The sequence below is a fragment of the Anabrus simplex genome, chromosome 1, assembly GCF_040414725.1.
Source record: "Anabrus simplex isolate iqAnaSimp1 chromosome 1, ASM4041472v1, whole genome shotgun sequence".
NCBI lineage: Eukaryota > Metazoa > Arthropoda > Insecta > Orthoptera > Tettigoniidae > Anabrus > Anabrus simplex.
In genome coordinates this window covers 1006432319-1006452278 of record NC_090265.1, presented here as the reverse complement: position 1 = coordinate 1006452278, position 19960 = coordinate 1006432319, and the positions used below count along the sequence as shown (strand labels likewise).

Genomic DNA, 19960 nt, shown 5'->3' with positions numbered 1-19960 from the left:
CAATATATCTGTCATTAATCAATAATACTTTCATTTCTTAATTTGTTATTGTTCGTTTTTATCACCTTGCGTACCGTTCTGCGGATAATTTTTACCTTAAGCCTATATAATAATTGCGATAGATCGTCTTTCGCTAAAGAGAACCTATTGGCATTCACTTGATATCGAGAAATGCTGAGAAAATTTTGGCACATTCCTATAGCGTATGTACTTGCAGTATTGACCCACTGCATGACTGAAGTTGTAAAAGAAGGATTAACTTAACGTTTACACTTGTAGAGTACTTGGGTAATTATAAAAAATAATTGTTGATTTTAATTATTTTATGATCAATGTATTCATGATATTGAAAATCAGCAATTCACACTTATAACTTTCTATTCAATATGTTAAAATGAAAAGTACAACACTTATGAGTAGACACTGTGTTTCAAAATACCGTTATTGTAGGAGTTAAGTGTTGATTTGTACTTCAATCAATGTAAAGAACACTACTATTACTCATCAATCAGAATCAAAATTGAACAATCTTTAACATTACTGATTTTATATTTCTCAAATGTCGCTGACAACTGTAAAGTAAATATTCTTCCACACTGAACCTTAGGTCAAAGTGCGCAGTGATCATCTTCTGTCTGTAATTCAATTTCTTCACTTGGAGTTCAAATAATATATGGCTTTTTCTGGCTAATGCGAATGTGCTTTAAGCTTTCCTTATTTACCCCGAGATGCCTCTAGTGGTCTAAAAATCTGAAATAAATATGTTCCAGCATTTTAAATATTTTATCTCCGAGAATGTGAAGAAATTATGACAGAACGCACAGACGGGATAGTTTTCAAACGTCAGTGCGGCCGGAAAGTGAGATATTCAACAACAACAACAACAACAACAACATTCTGACTTTTTTACGGTAGGCGTCTTATTGTCAAAAAAGTTGTTCATCGACTCTCTTTGTCTGCAAAATTTCCATGGCATGCAACGAGGGAAAAATTCGACCAAGAGATATGTTATTAATCTAATGTCGTCGTTCCTATGCCAAAACTGCGAATGTGACAATGCTCTTCCTATCCGTTATTTCCCTTAAGATTGGTCACGCCTCCCAGCCACATTTTGATATACAGTCCATCAGAACAAATTTCGTTCAGTCAGTTTTCCTATGTGAGTCTGAAAAGGAAAATGAACCTTACTGTACCGTACTGAAGGAATGAATTGTATGTTTGCGTGACATACCCGCTCCTAGAGTATGAGGTATGAGCTGGGTAGGTCACTAAATCTAGGTTATGAATAACTTGATGAAAGCGCAAATTTCTTAAAGGATACGGGTGAAAGTTTAAAAGCTTGTCTACAAACAATTGGGGACTTAAAACTTGGAAATGCTTCTCTGAAAAGAGAATTGCCCGAACTGAAATCTGGTTTAGATGATGTTCAGCATTACGGGAGGAGGAATACTGTTGAGATTGCGAGCGTTTCACAGCCAGCTAACGAGGATACATACGGAATTGTAAAAAAATTGTTGGTATGATGTTAGCTCTACGGTAAATGTAACTAGTTAAATGATAGATGTTTGTCATCACTTAAAGAAAGGAAATAACCAGAATGCCCCCAGTATTATTGTTAAATTTCTGTGGCGTAGTGATAAGGACATGTTTGTTATTAGAAGCAAAATTAAGGTTTTATGCCAGAAATGCCCATTTACATAAATCAGAGACTGAACTCTAATAGGAAATTTGTATTTGAAAAAGCTCCTAAACTGGAAATGGAGAAGAATTTTATTTATTTATGTTCCGGGGTACTTGTGGAACGCAGAGAGAGGTGAAAGAAGGTGCGTGCTTGAATGGTCTAACTGCAACATCAAGAATTGAATTAAAATTTTAACAAAGGTTATATTTTTTTCGAATTTCAATAATTAACAAATAACAACATAACAGGTACAATTAGCAATCTTGAAACAAGACTTGGAAAAATCCAAGATTTAGAACCTTAACAATTTTGGGCATCAAGCCCCTAGTTTTACAATTCCTGAGCTACGGCCTCAACTTTACACAATTTTAATTCAAAATGAACAATATAGTCAAGGGCAGAAATCCCCTAATTCAAGAGCGCTTGCTCCCTAAATTACAATATCTAACCTTGCAGAGGCACTCTTTACTGTTATAAAACTTTGAAAAAGAGGTAACAGGCTCTCAGTTTTTCCAGCCTACTCGAGGCAACATTACAACAACAACAACAACAACAACAACAACAACAACAATCTCTGGCCTCTCAAGGCACTATTTACAAGTTGAAATATTTTTTACACAGGGGTATCTAGTGCCCAACCTACAAGGACTTTGCGAAAAAAGAACAGGTTAAATAAACGACCCGAACACAAACTGAATGGAGGCATACACTGCGCTCCCAGATAATGTATTAAAACCTACAGGGCTCTCGGCCGATGGAACAGGGGCTAGTCCCAAACTACTGAGGTGGCACGCATGGAAATAACTGTAATGCATTACAGAAAAGAAGAGGTTGCGAAATTGTAGTCACCTCAAACCAAGATGAAGGGGAGCTCGAGAGGGTAACTCACTCTCTATCCTTGATTTACAGTTAAAGACTTTATGAAATTTTATGAAGTTTTACATTAGCCGAAAGGAACCTTACATTTTAGAAAAGTTTTGTTACATAATTAAAATTTCGAACCTTCCCCTCGGATTAATTGGCGGATACAGCAAGAAAGATATAATTTATGTGGCCATTACATTGTAGATGTTTTGCTGGCCGAAGACAGAGGCTCACCGCCTCCTGCCTTAACACACATAGAGAAAGACGATGATCAATTGACAAGGAAACATGAAAAGCCGCAGTTTATATACCCTCAGGGAAGGTTATAGAGAATTCAAGACTAAACTGGCCACACCCTCTCAAAATTTATTGGTAAATTCAAAGTGAACAAGAAATGCTGGATTGGTTGAAAATTAATTACAAAATTTCCTGATTGGCTAGATTCAAAACTGGCGGAAAGAAAAGGAAGTGTTGCCAACACAAAAATAAATGAACATAGAGTCAGTTATGGACAATCTAGAAATACGAAACTTCTCTAAGTTATAAGTTCTTTCACCTTGCACCAGAGTGCATGATCAGAGATTTTGGTAGCGTCATCTGTTGAAAAATGTCCAAGCTTCTTGATGTATAGCAAAACAAAACAAGGAGAAATTCAATCAGTTTAGGAAACTTTACAATAAAAAGTTACTTAATATTTCCATAGTGACATCTTCTGATTACAGTGCTAAGTTCCAGTAGTATCACTTTCAACTTTTGGTCGATAGAGGAGTTTATTAAGGTGCTTATTTTGAATGAGCGGAGTTGAGGTGTACCTCCCGGTACAATTTATGTGTAGATAAAACTGAAAATGTGAGGTTACCGATCGATTTGATTACATCTTAAAAAATGTAAAAGATGTTGATGCTTTGCTGCAAACTATGGACACAGTAGAAACAAGTATATTTATTTACTATCAAACTCTAAGCTGATTTAATACGAAACTAAGTAATCTATATACGAGAATTCTTGCAGCAGAGTGCAACGTTCTGGTTGCCCCTGGGAAATTGTTGTCAAGCAGTATATATAACAGTGAAATAGTTGATGTTAGGTATAATGTTTTTCGGCATGATCGTATGAATAGCTCAGTGGAGCAGTTTACATTGCTGTAGATAAAAGTATAACAGTTAGTAAAAAAGAAGTAAGAGTTGGTGAGGCAGAGTTAGTGTGTATTAAGTTGTACCTATATTATGGAGTATATTATTTTTTGCGGTATACTTCCCTCCGAATTCTGAATTTGAATCATATTATGAAATTTTTGTATCTGTGAGAGTGTTAAAGATTTACAGTACAAAAAATCATTATTGTTGGAGATTTTATTATACGAATCAGTGATCCAGACTGTGATCTGCTTCAAGGAGACACTTAATATATGACCCTCAAACGTTTTGTGTCCTTATACAGTTTATATTTACGTAATTATGTTCAAAATGAATTCAGCAGAACATTGGATTTTGTACTTTATTAACTAATGAAAAATGTCAGTTTAAGAGTGAAAAATTGCTAACCGCTGTTACCGGTATTAGAAGACCGGTATTACCCAAGATTAACTTTGGAATGATTATCTAACGTAAAATAAAAACAATTCAAAACTACTCCGGGAGTAGACTATAATTTTGAAAAAGCAAATGTTTACGTGCTTTATATGCGATTATAAAATGTGAATGGTAATGATTTAACAAAGTTTACTGATCCAAACAAAGCCTTGGACTCCTTTTATGCTGTGATTAATACTGTTGTAGATAAAATCATGCCTAAGAAAACATGTTATAAATGGAAGCGATATCCACGTTGGTTCACCAAATATAATAGAGATTTTAAAACTCAAGAAGTATCATAGGAAACGTGCTAAGCACTCAGAGTGTTTGTATCGCGATCTGCGTAGGAAGTCATATTGTATGATAAGTTATGCGTACACGTGTTACATACGTGAATCTGAAATAAATATATATAACAATCCCAAATATTTTTGGAATTAAACTAAACGAAAAACGAATAACGGACATCCGAACAACAGGGGCTACGTCGTTCAATGGTAACATTTCAACTAGTACTCAGAATATTGTTGACCCTTTTGCATCACATTTCAAAAGTGTATTTAATGTCAGGCACCCTCACATTCACTGGTAGTGGAAATATCCTTAAAACAGCTCGGCTTTTATCGACTGATTTTATAGATGAAGTCGAGTACAAAACAGCAATAAATAATTTGAAGCTAGTAAAGTCAAGTGATCCTGACTGCATAACTCTGTATTTGTTGAGAGATCGTGCCGATCCATTTATATTTCCTTCATGTCTCATGTACAATTTAACACTAAACACTCAGGTATTTCCAGATTTGTGCAAACTGAGCCGAATTATTCACATTTTTAAATCGGGTGATACTACATTTATTGAAAAATATAGACCAGTTTCTATTGATTGTGGTCCTGCAAACGTTTTTGAACAGATTTTATATTTTCTTATGTAACCGCGTCAAACCTTATAGGCCTATATCACAATCCCAGCATGGACTTTACAATCACCGATCAACTTCTACTAACCTGATTAACATTGTTCAGAGTGTTAACACAATAGACATGCGTTTGCAAGTTGGCACGATATACTTGGGCTTCTCCAGGACGTTCGATTAATTGGAACATGATATACATCTTTGTAAATTGTCATCATTGCTATTTATTCAAGACATGTTAAAACTCACTGTCTCATATCTTTCTTGTAGAATAGAATTTATTCTTTTAATCTCATGCTAAGTCCTATGTTTGCAAGGTTAATTCCAGTGCTTTTCAGGATTCCAATCTGGGCTCATTGTTTCCCTAATATTTATAAATGATTTGCCATATGTTTTACAGTTCTCTAGTTGTTTGTTGTTTGCAGACGATGTTAAGTTGTTCAAAGGAATTAGTAACTATAATAATGCACTTCAGTTACCTGCTAGTGGATTGGATTCACCTTAATAACTGGGGTACAGAAAACAAACGTCATTCTTACGTGCTTCATATGCGATTATAAAATGTGAATGGTAATAAGTGCTCTGTAATTTTTTCTAGAATCAGCAATAAGATCGACTTCGAATAGGCCTATAAGTTGAATAATGAAACAATACAAAGAGTTAACACTGTAAGAAATCTAAGTGTTACTTTAACACGAATTGTTTCCTTTAATTTGCATATTGACAAATTTTGTAACGATACTTATACATTACAAGGATTTCTTATAATAAATAGCAGAGATTTACAACATTCGATCTCAGTTTCAACAATCTTTAATTTTTTATAAAGAAGTCGTCTGGAAATTGCATCTATAGTTTGGATGCCGTATTATAAGTCACATATTGACAAAGTGGAGAGAAGACATTGTCGGCAGCCCTTAAAATGGTTTTCCGTGGTTTCCCATTTTCACACCAGGCAAATGCCGGGGCTGTACCTTAATTAAGGCCACGGCCGCTTCTTTCCCACTCCTAACCCCTTCCTGTCCCATCGTCGCCATAAGACCTATCTGTGTCGGTGCGACGTAAAGCAACTAGCAAAAAATAAAAATAAATACTATTCCTATACTTTAAACGACAGAGAAATATCGCAATTTGTTTTCTTATAAAAGTGTGTGAATGGCATATTGGGCAATAGCGTATTGCTGGAACAGTTAAATGTGGAAACGTCAAAATTACCTCTAAGGCAATTTTTCTACTGTAATCAAAGCAAAATTCTCTACCATAAAAATTCCCCACTGCAGAGAATGTGCGGAACATTTAATAATTTTGTATTAAGGGGAATAGATATTGACTTCGATTACAAATTTTTAAAATTTCTTGCTTTGACCAAAGAAATGTTCAGAATGAAAAATCCGAATGTCGCTAGTAGTAGACTTATTTCATCTCATTTATGTACTGTAACAGTCCTATTACGAGAGCTATTTTTACTTTTGTTCTTGTTACCAATTTGGCCATTGCTGTAAAGAAAATGTCGTAGCTAACCGAATCTTAATAATCTTCCATAAATCACTGTGCATGTTACTCTAACAGTATAATTATAAGGCTGTATTTCTATTTTTGCTGTAAGTTTAGTCTCTAGTTCAGTGTTAGTTTAGTTTTACTATTACTATGAGTTTTAATATTCGCATTTCATCACATTATTTTTGTTATAGTTTACAGTAATTGGATCATTGCTCTGTTGTAGACACTATTCAATATATAAATAAATAAAATAAACATTGTCAAAACAATAACAACTTAAACATCGAGAAAGTAAGTAGCGATATCTGCATATATTGCATCGTATTATTATACCAAGAAGAAACAACATGGAAGTAAATACTGAGAACTAGTTTGTAACTATTTCAAGCGTAACTAGGACGCAAACAAACCTGAAATAATCCGCTCCTTACGTGGAGATACTCAGTTCTACACAACGCCAACGAGACTGAGCCTACTGATACGAACCGTGGGTTTTAAGCCGAAATGTTGCTGAGTCATCTAAGTTGCAGATAAATGTCTTGGCATCTCATGGTTGGGTAAGAACTGAAGGTGTCCTCACCACTGATTAAGAATGCGTTATCTCGATCTCACTCTTTTACACGTGATTTGTAATGAAATAACAACATTCTTGTTATTAATTCCTTTGTTCATGTTTATACTTCATGAAGCCCTATCTGCAAATGTGTCAGTAAGGATGACGCATCTTAATAATAATAATAATAATAATAATAATAATAATAATAATAATAATAATAATAATATATTATAACCAAAGTCGATAGTTGCAGTCCCTTATATGCGGCCAGTGTCTGGTATTCGGGTGATAGTGGATTCGAACTCCACTCTCGCCAGCCCTGGAGATGGTTTTCCGCGGTTTCTTGTTTTCACATCAGGCTGGAGCTGTACATTAGTTAAGGCCACAGCCGATCCCTTCCCACTCCTAGCTCTTTCTTTTTCCATCGTCTTCACAAGATCTAACTGTGTCGGTGCGACGAAAAACAAGCAGCTTGTAATAATCATGAGAAGAAGAAAAGGAAGATAAAGAAGAAGAATCGTTTTATTTTCCTATCTGTTCGTACTACTACCGTTTTAAGAGACTACAGACAATTCTTTAAGGTGCCGTGGTCTTGGGAGATAATGACTTACATTGGTGGCCTCCGGCCTCAGACAACATCGAATTCACTAACTTGGAATTATCTTCATGGACACTCACTCGCTGGCAAGTATAAAGATGCTTTCCGAGTTCATATAAGCTGTGTTGCAACGCTGGCAAATCAAAGCTGCCAGAGTTCCCTTTTTATTACAAGTTGCTTTACGTCGCACCGACACAGATAGGTCGTATGGCGACGATGAGATAGGAAGATGCTAGGAGTGGGAAGGAAGTGGCCGTGGTCTAGATGAGGTACATACCGGCATTTGCCCGAGTGTGAAATTGGGAAACCCCCTTCAGGGCTGACGACAGTGGGGTTCAAACCCACTATTTCCCGAATACTGGATACTGGCCGCACTTAAGGGATTGCGGCTATCGAGCACGGTGCCAAAGCTCCTTGATGTTAACCCTCTACTGCATGAATTATTTTTTGGTTTTCGTTCGGTGAAGAAAATTCCGAGCTCTAGTGTTCAACATACGTTCAGTGTTTTAGATATACCATCAATTCTTAACTGGGGCTAATAGCTTAACAAACGTATGTGATGTGGATTGCCATGATGGTATATACACTGACTGACAGAGCAAATGCAACACCAAGAAGGAGTGGTCAGAACTTTATGCCAATTGCAGGGTAGACTGACGTCACTGAGGTATGCTCATGATGTGAAATGCGCCGCTGTGCTGCGCACGTAGCGAACGATAAATGGGACACGGCGTTGGCGAATGGCCCACTTCGTACCGTGATTTCTCAGCCGACAGTCATTGTAGAACGTGTTGTCGTGTGCCACAGGACACGTGCATAGCTAAGAATGCCAGGCCGCCGTCAACGGAGGCATTTCCAGCAGACAGACGACTTTACGAGGGATATGGTGATCGGGCTGAGAAGGGCAGGTTGGTCGCTTCGTCAAATCGCAGCCGATACCCATAGGGATGTGTCCACGGTGCAGCGCCTGTGGCGAAGATGGTTGGCACAGGGACATGTGGCACGTGCGAGGGGTCCAGGCGCAACCCGAGTGACGTCAGCACGCGAGGATCGGCGAATCCGCCGCCAAGCGGTGGCAGCCCCGCACGCCACGTCAACCGCCATTCTTCAGCATGTGCAAGACACCCTGGCTGTTCCAATATCGACCAGAACAATTTCCCATCGATTGGTTGAAGGAGGCCTGCACTCCCGGCGTCCGCTCAGAAGACTACCATTGACTCCACAGCATAGACGTGCACGCCTGGCATGGTGCCGGGCTAGAGCGACTTGGATGAGGGAAAGGCGGAACGTCGTGTTCTCCGATGAGTCACGCTTCTGTTCTGTCAGTGATAGTCACCGCAGACGAGTGTGGCGTCGGCGTGGAGAAAGGTCAAATCCGGCAGTAACTGTGGAGCGCCCTACCGCTAGACAACGCGGCATCATGGTTTGGGGCGCTATTGCGTATGATTCCACGTCACCTCTAGTGCGTATTCAAGGCACGTTAAATGCCCACCGCTACGTGCAGCATGTGCTGCGGCCGGTGGCACTCCCGTACCTTCAGGGGCTGCCCAATGCTCTGTTTCAGCAGGATAATGCCCGCCCACACACTGCTCGCATCTCCCAACAGGCTCTACGAGGTGTACAGGTGCTTCCGTGGCCAGCGTACTCTCCGGATCTCTCACCAATCGAACACGTGTGGGATCTCATTGGACGCCGTTTGCAAACTCTGCCCCAGCCTCGTACGGACGACCAACTGTGGCAAATGGTTGACAGAGAATGGAGAACCATCCCTCAGGATACCATCCGCACTCTTATTGACTCTGTACCTTGACGTGTTTCTGCGTGCATCGCCGCTCGCGGTGGTCCTACATCCTACTGAGTCGATGCCGTGCGCATTGTGTAACCTGCATATCGGTTTGAAATAAACATCAATTATTCGTCCGTGCCATCTCTGTTTTTTCCCCAACTTTCATCCCTTTCGAACCACTCCTCCTTGGTGTTGCATTTGCTCTGTCAGTCAGTGTATATACTAGCAAATGTACCCGTGCTTCGCTACGGTATTCTACAATGTATACGGATCGAAGTAAATTGCTGTACATGAAGTGAATAAAAAAATTTAATTGCATGTCTCTTGGCGTTATCCGAGAAAAAGCACAGGGAGGTCCGCAGACGTTGTTTCCAATGTAAAGTGCGAGTTGCAGAGTTGTGATGATAACGACAGGTCCACTTGTCTGCCGCAATTCACTACGCGTCACGTCAGTCACATTTTGATGGGTAAATTTGTTTATAATCAGGTGCACCTATACCTAATGATAAAGAGAATCAGGTAAAAGAGTTTAAAAAATGCACGCTCTCTTGCCTTCTGCTAGTGAAATCAAGAAGGGAATTATACATTACAACGGTACACAGGGGTTGGAGAACTACCCCATTCCTATTGCTAGTTAAGGTGGATGTGGGGAGTACTGATTACAACAGTAGACGCCCTCCTGATGAGAGTCACTTTTGATTTGTAAAGTATTAATTACAATGTAAGACACACCCCTTTCTAGATCGCTAAAAATCGACTTAAATTAATAAATGTAGATCGGCATACGGAAGTATATGCATGTTCACCTTCGTTTACAGAATAACTGCTGCTAAACGGTGCATTCATATTGAAAAACGGATTGTATTAAAAGACGACTCTGGCCTCATTTAGCTATCTAAATGGCTGGCCCTATGGTATTTCCTCGTATCTCATCTATTTAAAGGCAAGATTATTTTAGAACCGTTGAATAGGTTGAAATTTGTGTAAGGTTTTCACACAGTGAATTACTTTTCAAATACTTATGCGACAGCTTCAAACATAGAATTTGGCTGGGTGGGCCAATATTCGTGTAGAATTTGATGATCCCATCTTTCCTATAAGTGAATCAAACCATCAATTTACGTGTACAAAGTGCAAAATTTAGGTAATTCCAGAAATAGAGCCAAATTTAACATAAGGGATAGAGATACAACAAAAAGTTATAGGATCAAAGTTGTAGATCACTCTAAATTGAACGGAGATTTGCCATCCGTTTTGTGATACGACTTACCGTCTAGCCACCAAACACCTCGAAAGGAAGGTCTGCACCGTCATTAAAATTGCCTCCATATTTCGATATTTTTGGGGGGTAAAAAATTATTTTTTAAACATCTCGTAAATCTTCCATCGATTACAGGCTAAAAGCTTTAATTTTGCCAAATTTCTATTTTCTAACTCGTCTGGGAGATTGTGCTGCCATCTTGATATGGGGGAGGGGGTTAGAAATTAGGACTTTCAGGAAACTTTTAAGCCCATGAAACGTATAGGTCATCCTTCAGGATAAATATCACCGTCTGTGTTCTTATGCAGATTTGAATACTCCCAACGTGTCCCTCTTAGAGAATTTTGAGAATTTTAGATTTTTCTAGGGATCCTGAAGTCATCAGGTTGTCTGGTACCAAGTTTTAAGTTTCTAGGATGCCTAGAATGGTCTCATTAATTCACGTCTGTTTTCATTTTTATGCCTTAATTTATATATGTATAGTACAGTATATATAGATCGCGCCAAACTGACTTCTATTTATTAATATGGATTTTATATTTCACCCGCTTCCGAAGTGGTTCTAGGGGCGTCTTACTCCCACAGTGTGCTTTCCGGGTAGTAAGTCATACTTGAAAGTCATACTGAAACATACACATGTCTATTACCTTGGGCATATTTGACACTTTATTTTTTCACCCTTTCTCACCCTCTATGCCAAAGGGGGGCATTTTTGACAATTTATTATTTCACCCTTTCTCACCCTCTATACCAAAGGGAGGTGAGGCTGGACTTAAAAATCCGGAATGTTACTATTCATCTCAGCGACCCGGAAAACTATGGATTAGGCACTATATTCGATTATTATTGTATCTCATTACTCTCCCCCATAAAGGGGGTCAAACTTAGAGTTTTAAAAAACCGGGAGTGTTACTATTCATCTCAGCGACCACGAAAACTATGGCTTCGACAATATTTTCGATTATTTTTAAATCTGACTCCCCCTCAACCCCACCAGAAAGGGGGATGAACTTGGACTTGTAAAATATCCGGGGTCTCACCATTCATCTCAGCGACCCCGACAACTATGGATTCAACATTATTTTCATTTATTTTTATATATCACTCTCCAATTGCCACCCACCACGAAGGAGGCTGAACTTTAAAAAATTCCGGAGTGCCATTATTCATCTCAGCGACCCCGAAAAGTATGGATTCTACACTACTTTCGATGATTTTTATATCTCAGCCCCCTCGCTCATCGGTGCCTAAGGGTTCCTGGGGTGTCCTACCCCCACGTGGTTTGTCTCCTGATACTAAAATTTCGAAGTGTACAATTCACCTCGGCGAAATCGAAAACTATGTATTCGACAGTATTTTCGATTAATTTTATATATCAATACCCCCTCGCTCCCGATCCCAAAGGGGGATAAACTTGGACTTATAAAATAAACGGATTCTCACTATTCATCTCAGCGACCCCGAGAACTATGGATTCGACACTATTTTCCATTAATTTTATATAACATTCTCCCATCTCCCCCACCACGATGGGGGCTAAAATTGGACTTTAAAAAATTCCGGAGTGTCACTATTCATCTCAGCGACCTCCAAAAATATGGAATCGACACTACATTCGATTTGTATATCTCAGCCACTCTCCCCCCACCCCTAATGTTTCCTGGGGTGTATTACCCCCACGTGGTTTGTTTCCTGATACTAAAATTCCGGAGTGTCACTATTCATCTCAGCGAACCCGAAGCCTACGTATTCGACAGTATTTTCTATTATTTCTATATATCAATCCCCCATCCACCCCCCCCCCTCCAACGAAGAGGGCTGAACTTGGACATTAAAAAATTCCGGAGTGTTGCTATTCATTTCAGGGAGCCCGAAAAGTATTGATTCGACACTACTTTCGATGATATATATGTCTCACCCCCTCTCCCCCCCGCCCCTAAGCGTTCCTGGGGTGTCCTACCCCCACGTATTTTTGTCTCCTGATACTAAAAATGCGAAGCGTACCATTCACCTCGGCGACCCCGAAAACTATGTATTTGACACTATTTTCGATTAATTTTATATATCACTCCTCCCTCGCCCCCACACCAAAGGGGGATAAACTTAGACTTATAATATATCCGAAGTCTCACTATTCATCTGAGCGACCCCGACAACTATGGATTCGACTCTCTTTTCGATTATTTTTATATATCACTCTCCCGTCGCCTCATACCACGAAGGGGGCTGAACTTGGACTTTAAAAAATCCGGAGTGTGACTATTCATCTCAGCGACCACGAAAAGTATGGATTCAACATTACTTTTGATGATTTTTCTATCTGAGCCCTGTTGCCCCCTTGCCCCTAAGGTTTCTTAGGGTGTATTACCCCCACGTGGTTTGTCTTCTGATACAAAAAATTCGGGGTGTCATTATTCATCCCAGCGACCCCGAAAACTGTGGATTCGACATTATTTTCTATTATTTTTATATATTACTCCCCCATCGCCCCCCACCCCGAAAGGGGCTGAACTTGGACATTTGAAAATTCCGGAGTGTCACTACACATTTCAGAGAGCCTGAAAAGTATGTATTCGACACTACTTCCGATTATTTTAATATCTCACCGCCCTCGCCCCCCCCCCCCAGCCCTTAAGGTTTCCTGGGCTATCTAACCCCCACGTGGTTTGTCTCCTGATACTAAAAACCCGGACTGTACAATTCCCATCGGCGACCCCGTAAACTATATATTCGGCACTATTTTCGTTTAATTTTATATATTACTCCCCCCTTGCCCCCACCCAAAAGGGGACTGAACTTGGACTTTAAAAAAATCCAGAGTGTCACTATTCATCCCAGCGACCCCGAAAAGGATGGATTCGACACTATTTTCGTTAATTTGTGTATCTGACCCCCTCACCCCCCTAAGGTTTCCTGTGCTGTCTTACCCCCACGTGGTTTATCTCCTGATACTAAACATCCGAAGTGTACAATTCCCCTCGGCGACCCCGAAAACTATGTATTCGACACCATTTTCGTTTATTTTCATATATCACTCCCCCCTCACCCCCACCCCAAAGGAGGCTCAACTCGGACTTTAAAAAATCCGGAGTGTCACTATTCATCTCAGCGACCCTGAAAAGTATGGATTCGACACTATTTTCGTTAATTTTTATATCTGACCCCTTGCCCCCCCCCCCGCCCCTAAGCTTTCCTTGGCTGTCTTAACCCCACGTGGTTTGTCTCCTGATACTAAAAATCCGGAGTGTACAATTCACCTCGACAAACCCGAAAACTATGTATTCGACACCATTTTCGTTTAATTTTATATATCAGTCCCCCCTCGCCACCCACCCAAATGGGAGCAGAAATTTGACTTTAAAAAAATCGGGAGTGTCACTATTCACCTCAGTGACCACAAAAACTATGGATTCGACACTATTTTCGATTATGTTTTTACCTGAACACCCTAACCCCCACCCCTAAGGGGGGTAGTGGTGGCTTACCCCCACAGTGCTCATCTCCAGATAGCAAATAATATGTGTTCAAATTTTGATTGAAATTGCTCCAGTGGTTTAGGAGATGTGTCATTTACACACATACATTTATCACCAGTCTCCCCTCGCCCCCACCCCCACCCAAATGGGAGCAGAATTTTGACTTTTCAAAAATCGGGAGTGTCACTATTCACCTCAGCGACCCCAAAAATTATGGATTCGACACTATTTTATATTATGTTTTTACCTGACCCCCGTAACCCTCACCCCTAAGGGGGGTAGTGGTGGCTTACCCCCACAGTGCTCGTCTCCAGATAGCAAATAATATGTGTTCAAAATTTGATTGAAATTTCTCCAGTGGTTTAGGAGGACATGTGTCATTTACACACATACATTCAACATCAGTCCCCCCTCACCCCCCACCCAAATGGGAGCAGAATTTTGACTTTTAAAAAATCGGGAGTGTCACTATTCACCTCAGCGACCCCAAAAACTATGGATTCGACACCATTTTAGGAGGAGATGTGTCATTTACATACAAACATACATTCATTTTTATATATATAGATACACACACACACACACACACACACACACACACACACACACACACACGATTTTTCAACATTTCTACATCGTCAAGTTGATGCACATTGACCCAGCTAAAGCAAATACGGGAGTTATAATACCAAATCATACAAGGTTCACTCAGAATTTCTCCAGCTATGAAATAGGAATCCAACGAACACGGGACGGCTACTTCAATATACGCACCTCAAAGCCATTCTACAACCACCTAACAGCAGTCATCGGAGTTCAACAATATTTTGTTCGCACGCGAGGGCAGTCAACATCACTCAGCAGGCTCCAACCAGGGAAGCCCCTCCCTCTCGCCCCTAAACCAGTTCTATCTGTGGTGGCCTACCAAGTGGACAGAAGACGAGATCGCCGCCCAGCTACAACTAGAGGGTCATCAGTTCTAGAAGGTCATCAGGATCCGAAACAACCAGGGTCCAACTTCCTTGGTACGGTTACTATCCAGGGATGTAAACACGCTGGATGGCCTACTGCGCGATGGAGCCATCATCTACCGTCGTAGGCATCGAGTGGAGCCTTGAAGATCCTCACCGCCCCAAAAGATCAGGTGCGATCGATGCCAGAGTTACGACCACGCTCCAGGCACCCCTAGTGTGCACCGAGAGGTAGGTGCTATTTCTGGACAGGATCATCCTACCCAAAACTGTGCTAATAAGTCGTCTCCAAAGTGTGTCAATTGTAACCTTCCACATCCAGCTTCCTCCTGTAAGTGTAAAGCCCGCCCAACCCCAGAACCAACCCAACCAGAATCCGTAGTCCCAGTTAACTCCCAGAATTTCCCCACCCCCGCTCCCTCATCTGCACTCCCCTCCCCCACTACGGTGTTACAGAACGTCCTTCCCTTTAACGGTCCTCATGTCCCACTCGTTGGCTGAACGGTCAGCGTACTGGCCTTCGGTTCAGAGGGTGCCAGGTTCGATTCCCGGCCGGGTCGGGGAGTTCAACCTTAATTGGTTAATTCCAATGGCACGGGGGCTGGGTGTATGTGTTGTCTTCATCATCATTTCATCCTCATCACGACGCGCAGGTCGCCTACGGGCTTCAAATAGAAAGACCTGCACCTGGCGAGCCAAACCCGTCCTGGGATATCCCGGCACTAAAAGCCATACGACATTTCACATTTCACCGTCCTCATATTCTATCCCAAGTCCAGCTAGCAGCGCGACTGGTGTTTAACACTCACGTGGACATAGCGTACTCGGGGACGAAGATGCACTATGCATTTTTCCCTTTAACGCTGTCCCCAGAATTATTTAATGGCTAAAATATACAACACAAACATCGGTTATTTGAACACCAGCCCTGCTCTACTGGATAATTCCCTTTCGCTGTACGACGCGGATATATTTATCTTAAATGAAACATTTCTGACTCCAAAACATAGGCCACATTTTACGTCATACCACCTCTACAGAGTGGATAGACCAGGACAAGCTCGAGGAGGTGTGGCCATAGGAATCAGCAAGCGTATCTTCCAAACAATACCACTAGATTTCATTAAATACATAGATTCAACTTTTCGTAACAGCATATTTTTATAGTCGACATTAATATCAATTCATATATTGTAACACAATCTAATGATTTTAATGCCGCCATCTCTCAAATCCAGGGAATACAGATTCCCTTCCTCTTCCATACCTGTTCTATTTCCAACTCCACTCCTGACCTTCTAATCTTATCACCCTCCCTCTCTACCAACCCAGTAATAGAAAAAGCTCTATGTATAGACTCTGATCACGCTCCAGCAATCATTACCATCCCTAACATATCCTACACATTACGTAACCAATATACTCGCCCCTCTCCCCTCACACGTTATTTTCAAACCAACTGGCAACAATACCGCCAAACTACAACAGATCTGCTCCAGCATTCCCCTCCTCCTACATCCATCCCGAACCTACACACACTAATCAGCCTAGTAGAGCAAGTAGTAATAACAGCTGACCAGCGACACATTCCGAGACATTCCCACCACCCTACAAAACCCCCAATTCCCCGCAAAGCACTATCCTTATTAAAACTAGCCCACGAACTATACAACTCCTACGTATTAGTGATGGGACATTCGATTCATTTTACTGAATCGATTAATTTGATTCCGTTCACGTTACTGAATCGATACGGTGAACCGATTCACGGCACATTAGTCACCGCTCCTACTGCATCTATGTAGTATATACTGGTAAGACAGCAGCAACAGCATTCAGTGCTCGCTGCCGCCATTTGGTCTTCATACTATGGACTCCTTTCTTAGAAAAAAAAATGCTAGTCACTTTAATACATCGAAGGTTTCCGGCGACGCAGGATAGGAAAGATCTAGGATTAGGAAGGTAGCAGCCATGGCCTTAATTAAGGCACAGTCCCAGCATTTCCTGGTGTGAAAATGGGGAAACTACGGAAAACCATCTTAACGGCTGCCGACGGTGGGATTCGAACCTACCATCCCCCGAATGCAAGCGCATAGCTACGCGATACTAACCTCACGTCCAACTCGCTCAGTCATTTTTGAAAATATGCATTTTTCTATCAGCTGAGGATTTTTTAAAATCGTCATATTTTTATAGGCTACCCGAGATGTACAGTAGCCCGCTGGTTTTCTGATTCAACATGCTGTTGGTTAAGTTATTGCGTCAGTCGGCTCACATACTGTCCATATATGATCGAAGTCTTGTGCAACGATGTGACATATGAACTGAGAGAATACTGAGCCGTTCTTCCCAACACAAAACAGGTACTTTTGAGTGGTCATGAGCATGACTCAAACTCATAGGGCAGGCTACAGTCGAGTTTAATTGTCAAAAGTCCACTAAGTTATAATACTAAGATTCATTAAACTGATAAATAGTATAACCTAATAGCCTACCTACTTACTACCTAGTTCAGAATTATGTTTTGACTACCTTTTTAACACTGCAAATAAATCCATCTATTATTTAAACCTCCCTGTAAGAAGAGGTCAGTGAATGCAAGTGGGTATTATTTTCAAATGAGCTGAGCTCGAGAGTCCATTATAGCATACGATTCTTTCAGTGTACCATGGCTCTGTATGTATTGCTTCAGAGGAAGTTCGGCTCCCCGCCATTGTCCAGTCTACCGATAATGAACCGTGTGAGTGTCACACTGATCGGCGACTGCGTACGATTCTTTCGGTGTGCCCTGACTCACTATATGTCTCGCTGCAGCGGAAGCTCGACTCTCCGCCAGTGTCCAGTGTGCCGATAAGGAGCCGTGTGTGTCTTGTGTCTCACTAAGCCGTGTTCGTTCACAATTCTTTCGATGAGTCATGATTCACTGTCTCGCTGTAGCGGAAGCTGGGCTCCCCGTCTACGTCCGGTGAGTGCGCCACTCAGCACTGTCCGCTGGGAGTAAGCTGAATCGTGTGCCGTGAGATCGCCGTTCCTATGAATCGATTCACTCGGACACTTGAATGAATCGATACACTGCTTCGAATCATGCATTCAGTAGCCAACACTACTACGTACGTACTCGTGACAACACGACTTTACGAGAACACAGAAGAACACTAAGACACGCACGCTCGTACATTAAAGCAATAAAACAAAAACAATGGACTACCGCATGTTCAGAACTTTCTGATATGCACGACTTCAACAAGTTCTGGACTACATTTCGAAGACTGACTAAAACTCACAAACCTCGACCTACCTATCCTATACATGTCGCTCCCAGCCCTCCTACTACAGATACAGAAAAGGCAGACGTCTTTGCCGACCACTATTCTCAAGTCTTTTCTCCCCCACAAATACCACGTTACGAACATCCTGAAGAACCTACAATACTCCAATATAATAAATAGCCCAGTTCTCCCTCATCTACAACGTTCCTTCAATAACTTCCGTGAAGTGGATTACACCCACCCACTTAATGCTCCAATCACCCCTCAAGAAATCCTAAACTTTCTACGTTACAGACATAACACCGCTCCTGGCCCAGATAACATCACCTATCGTCACATTAAAGAAGCCCCACTCATCCTTATTAACATACTCTGCACTATCTATTACACTATGCCAGGGCCTCTCAGGGTGCATGCACGTGGTGCATGCACTGTGCACGGTGCAAAGGACGACTTGGCTTGGTTGACCAGAGTGCAGACCCCCCACTCCTCGATTTGGAGCAATAGCGCTCACTCTCTCTTTCCTCACGCCTGTCTCGCTCGCTCCCCCTGTCTCCCTCACCCCCACCTGCGCCGTAGCGCTCCAAATCCGGGCTGAGTTGAGCCGAGTATAGCCGAGTAGAGCCGAGCATAGCCGAGTAGCCCAGAGACGAAGCGTTGATCCGAGCCATACCGAGCGGCACCGAGCGGCACCGATGCACAGTGCACGGAGCTCTTGCGCCTCGCTCTGCACGCGTGAGATTGTGGGCGTTTGAGAGGCCCTGCACTATGCTGTACATCGGTGTTTTACCAGAACACTGGGGTAAATCTATCATATTATTATTCCTAAAACCTAATACGCTCCCGCCGACATTCATTCTTATAGACCAATTTCACTCCTCAGACTTCTCAGTAAAATGTTTGAAGGAATATTATATAAAAGAATGTCGAGATAGGTACACTCTCTCAACCTCCTCCCATCCTCCCAAGCTGGCTTCAGACCCCACTTTCCCACCCAAGACCACCTCTTCCACATCACGTCCTCCGTAAACACCTACATCAAGACCCGTAAACCAGCCGCCCTAATATGCCTAGATGTTAACAAAGCGTTCGATTCTGTCTAGCACGAGGGACTTATATTCAAAATTAGTCACATCCCTCTCCCCACCACCATCATAAGACTTATATTTAATTACCTAAAAACTAGGAAAGCCGTAATTAATATCAATGGAACCCATTCGTACATCTACCCCATACCAGGTCTTGCTCAAGGCTCTCTACTCTCTCCTTTGCTATATACACTTACGATATCCCGCACCCTGCCTCACCATTACGACTCTACCAATTTGCTGATGGCCTTGTCATACTAGCCTTCAGCCCTGCCTTTACATCTCTTAACAATAGACTACAGAAATACTTGAACAGTCTTGAAACCTGGCTCAACCAATGGCACATTTCCATCAATCCTACCAAGACTCAATTCATAGTTTCCCGAAATAAATCCCGTTTCTGTCCTGCACGTCACAAAGTC

General features: G+C 41.5%; 1 protein-coding gene across 1 annotated transcript in view; it reads right to left on the bottom strand.

Moving 5' to 3' along the window:
* The window catches only part of LOC136875570 (probable cytochrome P450 6a13), a 62737-nt gene extending 55663 nt beyond the window's left edge, over positions 1-7074 (bottom strand). Inside the window, exon 1 of the mRNA XM_067149119.2 lies at positions 6944-7074. The gene's annotated coding sequence lies outside the window, so the exon portion shown is untranslated. The remainder of the gene's footprint in view (positions 1-6943) is intronic.
* Between the last annotated feature and the right edge of the window lie 12886 nt (positions 7075-19960).